This window comes from Myotis daubentonii, chromosome 9, assembly GCF_963259705.1.
Source record: "Myotis daubentonii chromosome 9, mMyoDau2.1, whole genome shotgun sequence".
NCBI classification, from domain to species: Eukaryota; Metazoa; Chordata; class Mammalia; order Chiroptera; family Vespertilionidae; genus Myotis; species Myotis daubentonii.
Genome location: NC_081848.1, coordinates 52190947 through 52198331, shown reverse-complemented (window position 1 = coordinate 52198331; position 7385 = coordinate 52190947). Strand labels below are relative to the sequence as shown.

At 44.7% G+C, this 7385-nt stretch overlaps 1 long non-coding RNA gene across 1 annotated transcript; it reads left to right on the top strand.

Moving 5' to 3' along the window:
- Positions 1 to 3211: 3211 nt before the first annotated feature.
- Positions 3212 to 7079, top strand: LOC132242215 (uncharacterized). Its single transcript, XR_009454549.1, has 3 exons — positions 3212 to 3462; positions 3582 to 3622; positions 5760 to 7079. It is a non-coding gene; the product is annotated as an uncharacterized LOC132242215 (long non-coding RNA).
- Positions 7080 to 7385: the final 306 nt, after the last annotated feature.

The following is a 7385-nucleotide window of genomic DNA, read 5'->3' as shown; positions in this document are numbered from 1 at the left end:
TTACTAAAAAGTACATTGGTAACTAACTTGGGTATGGTATGATCCAGGGAATCTAAAATATATCATGAGGACTATTTCTACCCATTTCTCAACATTGCATTTTCCTCTCTGTTGATTTCATTGCCAGGATCCACGTAATGTTCCCTCAGCAGCTGTCTCAGACAACAACAAAAAACCTCACTGGCCTCTCAACAGAATATACAGGGCGGGTCAGAAGTATGTTTACAGTTGTTCACACGGAAAACAATACAATAATAAATAATTATATAAGAATAAACTCGGTATTTCACGTACTCACAACTATAAACCTGCTTTTGCCCCACCCTTATGTCAATTACTGAGCTAATCCCTAAAGCCATGAGACACAGTAATTAGCCAGTCACATGCTTTTTCTCTGAAACTGGGAGAACCAGGTACTATAAATGGAAGAAGGGGGCAGGGAGGAGGGAGAGATGCTGAGTAGCAAAAACCTAATAAGAGACTCCAAGGCCACTGGGCACCAGGAGCCAGGGCTTAGGAATCTTGGCAAAGGTCTCTGTGCTGAGTTTGTTATAACATGCATGGGGTCCACTGCTTCTGAATGAGTCCAACAGAACATGGACAAGAGGTACCAAGAGCTGCACCCACTTGCAGAGAGCCTTCTTTGGTGGGGGGGGTGGGAGGGCGGGAGTAAGCCCCTATGTCTCTTGCATAATTACTAGGCAGGAAAGGGGTGTATGTAGGCATCTACACGTGCACACACAATGATAGCTTTTGCTTTTCTTTTTAATTTTGGCAGATAAAGGACTAAGCCAAATCTGTTAGTTTGGGAAGGTGATGTTTGTAACACCCAAATAACCACACACAGTCGACTCATTTTCGTTACACAAACTTTTTGTCTCAGATCATCTGTTTCCTGTGGTTTCTTAACATCTGCAACTGTATTCCATACAGTCTCCTCGGGCTGCTTCCATCTGCACTAAGGCAGCTCTCTCCAGGGCTCCTTCATCACCAGATACATTTCACTGGCCACACCTGTGCTGCCGGCATTACAGCGGGTACCCCATGCAGTCCCGGCTGATGTATAATCTAATCCTGAAGCTTCTTCATTTAGGTTAGAAAGAATGATGTTCATACTATGTTCATTTATGTTGGCCCCCTAACCAACACTATCTCCAATCAGAGATTTTTAATATGGTAATAAAAATATATGACAGGCTCTGGATGTGGTATTTGTTGGTTTCCTCACTGGAGAACAGTATTTTTCTAACCATTTGTAAGCTCTGTCCTTTTTTCTTTTTGGCTAAACTGCAAAATCCCATGCCCTCTTATCCTAAGTTAGTTTGAACTTTTAAACCAAATATTTTGTCCACAATTAAATAAAAGCCAAGATACTTTTAGATCATACTCTCCCCCGAAAGATTTGAGCCAGTGGGCTGGGGGGGCACATGGAGGGAAAAGCACAGAGTTCATATGAGTGCACACAGAGGTTCCATGGGATTAACACCTTTTAAGTCCTTTCTGTACTTCAGTAAAATGCTACTGACCAATGTTACATTAGAAAAACAAATGCTACTGACCAACTAAAGCTTCAACCTGTGTGTATAAATATATGCGCACATACATATATGTTGCATGTATGTCTGTAAATACACACCCACTTGCGTATACATATATATGTACAGCGGGGCCTTGACTTACGAGTTTAATTCGTTCCGAGACCGAGCTCGTTAAGGAGCGCGTTAACTCAAATTACTCTGTCAACTCAATGCAAAAAATCGGCAGAGAGACAGCTGGTATCTCAAAAAACTCGTTGGTCGGGACACTCGTAAGTCAAGGCCCCACTGTATGTAATTTGTTCATTCATTCAATAGATGTTTCAACATCTACCATGTGTCTAGCACTGCTGAGTCAAACAGCAAAAAACTCTTAATCTCTCAGAAAAGAAGAAAGAAAAACACTCACTCTGCAAGTTCGCACTGGAATATTCAGTCTTGTGCTTAGACCAGCAACATTTTCTTCTTTGCTTCCAGTCGAATGTCTGCAGGCTTTGTCCCCAGGGCCACAGTGGGGCTCTTCTATGTAGCTGTTCAGACCCGGCAGGGAAGAGGCCCGCAGTGAGCGCAGAGCGGGTGGGGAGATACAGGCTCAGGAGCATTCTGAAATGTGATCAACAAACACAAGGGGGGCCAGGGTGGTGCAGGAGACCCAGAAATGGGAGGTTTGTCTATGGAGAATTAGGTGGAATTAAGTGGGCTGAGCCTGGAAGAGAGGAGACCAGTTGGATCAGGGCAGTGGCAATGTGCTCGCTGAATGGATCTGAGCTACATTTTGCCAGTAGCACTGCCGAGATGTGCCGAGCGGGATGGAGATGGATCCCCTGATTTCCAGTGTGAGCACGCTTAGTGGGGAGTGGCGCCACTTACTGAGATCAGGAATGCACAGACAAAGACAAAAGCGGAGTGAGAAGGGGAACTAGAAAGTGTTGACTTGAAACATCTGATTGTATTTGATTGTTATCCACTCAGGGTCACCACGTGTGCCGTTAGCCCAGTGGTCGGCAAACTCATTAGTCAACAGAGCCAAGTATCAACAGTACAACGATGGAAATTTCTTTTGAGAGCCACACTTTTTAAACTTAAACTATATAGGTAGGTACATTGTTAACTTAATTAGGGTACTCCTAAGGCTTAGGAAGAGCCACACTCAAGGGGCCAAAGAGCTGCATGTGGCTCTCGAGCCGCAGTTTGCCGACCACTGCGTTAGGGGAAAGTGCAAAGGCAGGCAAGAATTTAAATCTTGGCTCTAGCACCTGCTACTTGTTGACCTTGGGCAAAGTTAGTGACCACTTAGTATAATGGTTGCTTAAATGTCAGGGTTAAATGAAATAATGAAAGTGAATGGGATTGCTAGGCTAGGTTCACAGCCAGTACTTAGTGAAATTAGTTAATACTCTTCCCCAGTATCTGTCTGCTGGAGGCAATTATCCTGAGGGGATGAGAGAGTGTGGGTGGGGTACAGAGGCCCCTGGGGGAAAGGGGAAGATGAGGACCAAGGTGGGAGAAGATAATGCTGACAGGTCCCTGGTCAGTGTGAGGGACCAGTTTTGAGTCATCCCCAACCCAGGGTGGGGGTAGGGGGTAGGATGTGGTGGGGTGGGAAAGGCGCAATCGAGTCACCTTGGGTGGGAAGTGGGGTGAGAGTGGGGAGAGGGAGAGGATAAATAAGAAGTTGAGGACACTCCGTCCTTAAAGACCTGTGAGCTGCTTCAGGAGCCAGGTGACTCAACATGATTCAAAATTGGGGAGGAGGACATTCATACCACACCTGAGGGCTTAGGGCACCACCAACAGAGGACAGACAGCTGCACCTGACACAGCTGTGATTTAAACCAAGGGCACGGTTAGCAGGGACAGGATGGACCGCAGGCACCAAGCTGCACCAGGGGTTAGGAAATCATGAATGGACTCGTCCTGAGCACAGGTAAGCAGAGATACCTGGGTGACTTTGAGACCATCTGGAACTCCACTGTGAGCAGATGGGACTCCCAGCAATCAAGATGTGAGCTTCAGTGTTAATTCAATCATTTTTTACACTCTCAGGCTGGTGCAGCCAGAAGATTGGAGTGGCCAGCAAATGCTAGGTAAGGCCTATGTGGTTCCCTCACCCATTCCTTTGCCTATTTTTTTTTTTTACAATAAAAGCCCCTCCAGCCCAGATTCTACTGTTTTAGTGCTTCAGTAAGAACTCTCATTATATTACCTATTGTCATTATCTTGCCTAGAGCTGCACATATGTGCACATATGTTCTCTGTTGCCTGGCAACATGAGAAAAAGCTGATATATGAGGCTGAGTAAGCAGAGTTGATGATGAGCAGTCACTCATTCAGCAAATATTTGTTGAGTATATGCCAGGCATTGTGCTGGTTCCAAATCAAATGGTATATTTATTTCAAAATAAACCTAAGAATAGAACTGGCACACCTAGAATACATCTTTCCTTCTGTATTATGTTTTTTACCTTTCATATGAGATTTAACTATTGGAATAACATTTACCACTGACATCAAAGCACGCACACACACACACACACACACACACACACACACACACACGAAAACCTTAGCCACTGCTGGCTAAACATTATAATAGCACGCCTTCCTGCTTTCAAATGTCAGTCACTCTTAAAGTCATGGTTGGACAGGCTATCCCTCCAGTGGGTAATTGAGGAGCATGATTTTGGGCTCAGACATAAGCTAGAAAGAAGTAGTGCAAAAATAACTCCGTCCCAAGAGAGCTTTACACCAGTTGGAAAGATAAGAGATACACCTGAAATAACTACATTTCCCCAAGAGACAGGCCCCCAGGCACTCAGTGGGCTATTCTCCTGGCCCCTTCTGGAGGGATGGGGCCTCGTGACAAGTTCGGTGTCACCTTCAGGCCAATCATTTAACTGTCCATGCAAGACCTTCCAGAGCTCTCTTTCTCTTTGAGTTGTGGTAGCTCCATCACTTTGGGTCCCTGAGTGTTCACCATGAGCAGAGCCCTCTGCCAACCCATCATGGACACGTAGCATTAATGAGAAATAAACCTGTTTTTCTTTTAAGCCATTGAGTTTTGGAGGTTGTTTCTTACAACAGCAGAACCGGGTTTGTTCTAACGGAAACACTAAAAGAATGAAATGGCCTACCCGCTAGAGCACTTTAGAGCATGGGGGGAGGATATTAAAGAACTGAGGCTAACAAATACAGTGGTGTGTGTGTGTTTTAATGATATTCTAAAAACTATAAGCTGCCAAGCTTGACTCTCTACAAGAGTCTAGAGGAATAGGTAGAGAATGCTCTGTGAAAGCTTAAAAAAGAAAGCAGAGACCATAAGGAGTCAATGTGGTTCAATGACCATTGCAACCAACTAATTTTCGTTTGCTCTGCAGGCAGGTTTTATATCAGTCAGAGTGTTGGCAGCTAACAGTGTATTCAAATTAGAATGTCTTTCAAAGAGAGGTTTATAAAGGGACTATACACAGAGACTTCGCACAGGACATAGGGCAACCATAAGGAATTGTACAGTACCCTGGGCTAGAAGAGTGGGAATGTTACCACCCCTGAGCTAGAAGGAGAGAGAGTGACTGTATGCCACACACACCATCTTTGCTGGAGGGACTTGGCCAGTCTGAAGTAATCTTGTACTAAGGGATCTTGGAAAATAAATATCCCAACTCATCCTTCTCTTTTCCTCCAATTCCTTGTCTCCATTGGCCAACCCCAACTAGAAATCCAACTAGAGGGCAAAGGGGCTCTTGATGTAGTTCAGGTTAGTCAGCCTCCTTGGGCACAGAACAGGGGAGAAGGGTGGAGGTCACATCTGGGGGGGGGGGGTGGCAAATAGAAAATATCCAGCTGAGGATTATTAGAGAAATTAAGTATACATGATGTGCCTGGGCTTGAGTGAGGTATTTGACAAAAATTGTTAGGAATTTCTTAAGGAAGCAATATAGGTCACACTCTCTTCTGTGCTCCCAAAGGACTTTGTACTGGTGCCCTGGAGTGGACGGTGGTCAACGCACTTTGCTCAGCATGCTTCTCCATCTTGCTTCTGGCAATAGCACCCTCATATTCTAGAAGAAAACTTGCCCCCATCTTTGTTTGGGATGTGGTCAAGAGCCATGCCTTGTCTTCCACTAACTCCAAAGAGTAAAAACCTCAGTTAGTCCGATCAGAGTCCTAGGAACATGCCTGCTGAAACTAGTGAAAAGATGCTATTGTGCTTTTGGTTTACAGTGCTGGGAAGATGCAAGTTTGGAGCGATGGACAGCCACCGTCCCTAGCTCAGCAAAAGAAGCTGCTTACAGTAAGAGAGTTTGTGCTCCTCATGCAAAGAGAAGCAGAAAAAAAGGGAAATCTAAAAGAAGAAAGACCAAATAATATTGCTGAGTTTCTGCATTAAACTGTTCCTGAGGTCAATCACCTCTAAATTTCTCACTTGTGTGATCCACTCCATTACTTTTTCGCTTTTGCTAGTTAGAACTGGATTTCTTTTGCTTACAACAGAGATCTCTGATGAACTTACCTGTATTATAGAGTTTCCAACATTAACCTCATAGTGTTATCAAGAGTTATTTATACTTTTCAATCCAATTAATAAAGGCTAGTATAGTAATAAAATCAACTACTATTGTTGAGTGCTCAGTAAATGTTCATGAGATGAATGATTGTCACCAAAATAATGAAAGCCTGTCAAAGGCAGGGCAGGGCCCAGCTGAGCCCACATAGTCCTGTGACCTTCTCTAGGAACTTCAGTTCTGCCTGCCCTGCCCCCCATATAACATCTGCCACTAAGGGAGAAAGCAAAGTAGCAACAAAAAGGTCAGGTCACTTTCTTCCCTTTCCTTGCTCCATTGCCTTCTGCTCATTCAAGCTGCAATGTTGGGCTTTCTCCCAGGTCACGTGCAGGGAGGAGCTACAGATTTGAGGAAAAGGACCAGGCCTTCCCTAGATAATATTTTAATATCGCCTTAGGGCCCTCTGGGAAGCGGGTACCAAAGTACTGGCTCTCTCTCTCATGGAGTACTCTGTGGGTTTCTCACAAACACCCTTCAGTGGGCTCTCCCACTGCACCTCCTCTGCTGCGAGTGATGCAAACTCAGGCTGACTGCTCACAGCTGGCCACTCCTTGGGTACATTTCATGCAACCTCTCTGTACTGGCACAAGGTCCTCTGGGCTGGCTCCTTCAAGGTGACTACTGTGCCATGGTGAGCACGCCCCTTGCCCTGCCATCAGCACAACCCACCTAATTCACTCCGCAGCCCTCTCTCCTTGCTCGGGCATCAGGCTCACTCCGTGTATGTACAGAAGCTTCCCTTGCCTTGACTCAAATTGGAGGAAGGAGACTACCTTCCTCTCCCCCACAGGTAGGGAAAGAATCACATGGCACTCCAGTAACTCTTTTCCAAGAAATTCCCACCCCCAGTTCTCTTCCTGCAGATCCTACCTCCTCTTAAAAATGGTCTTCACATTGATGGTAGGCTAAGACTCATGAACTGGTTGGAGATTTCCAGTTAGCAAGACCTACCTACATGGCTAAATCCCTTTCTTCAGAACCTCCCCATCCAATAAGGTAGACACTAGCCACATGTGGCTATTGAGCACAGGAAGTATGGCTGGCCTAAACTGAGATGTGCTGTAAGTGTAACGGATACACCAGCTTTCAATGTCTTAGTGTGAATAAAAGAATGTAAAAATATCTCAATGATATGAGATACACATTTTTTATATATTGGGTGAATTAAATTTCTCACTAAAATTGATTTTACCTCTTTTTCCTTGTTTTAAAATGTGACTACTAGAAAATTTAAATTAGATATGTGGCCCACATTACACTTCTATTGGATGGTGCTGCTATAAAA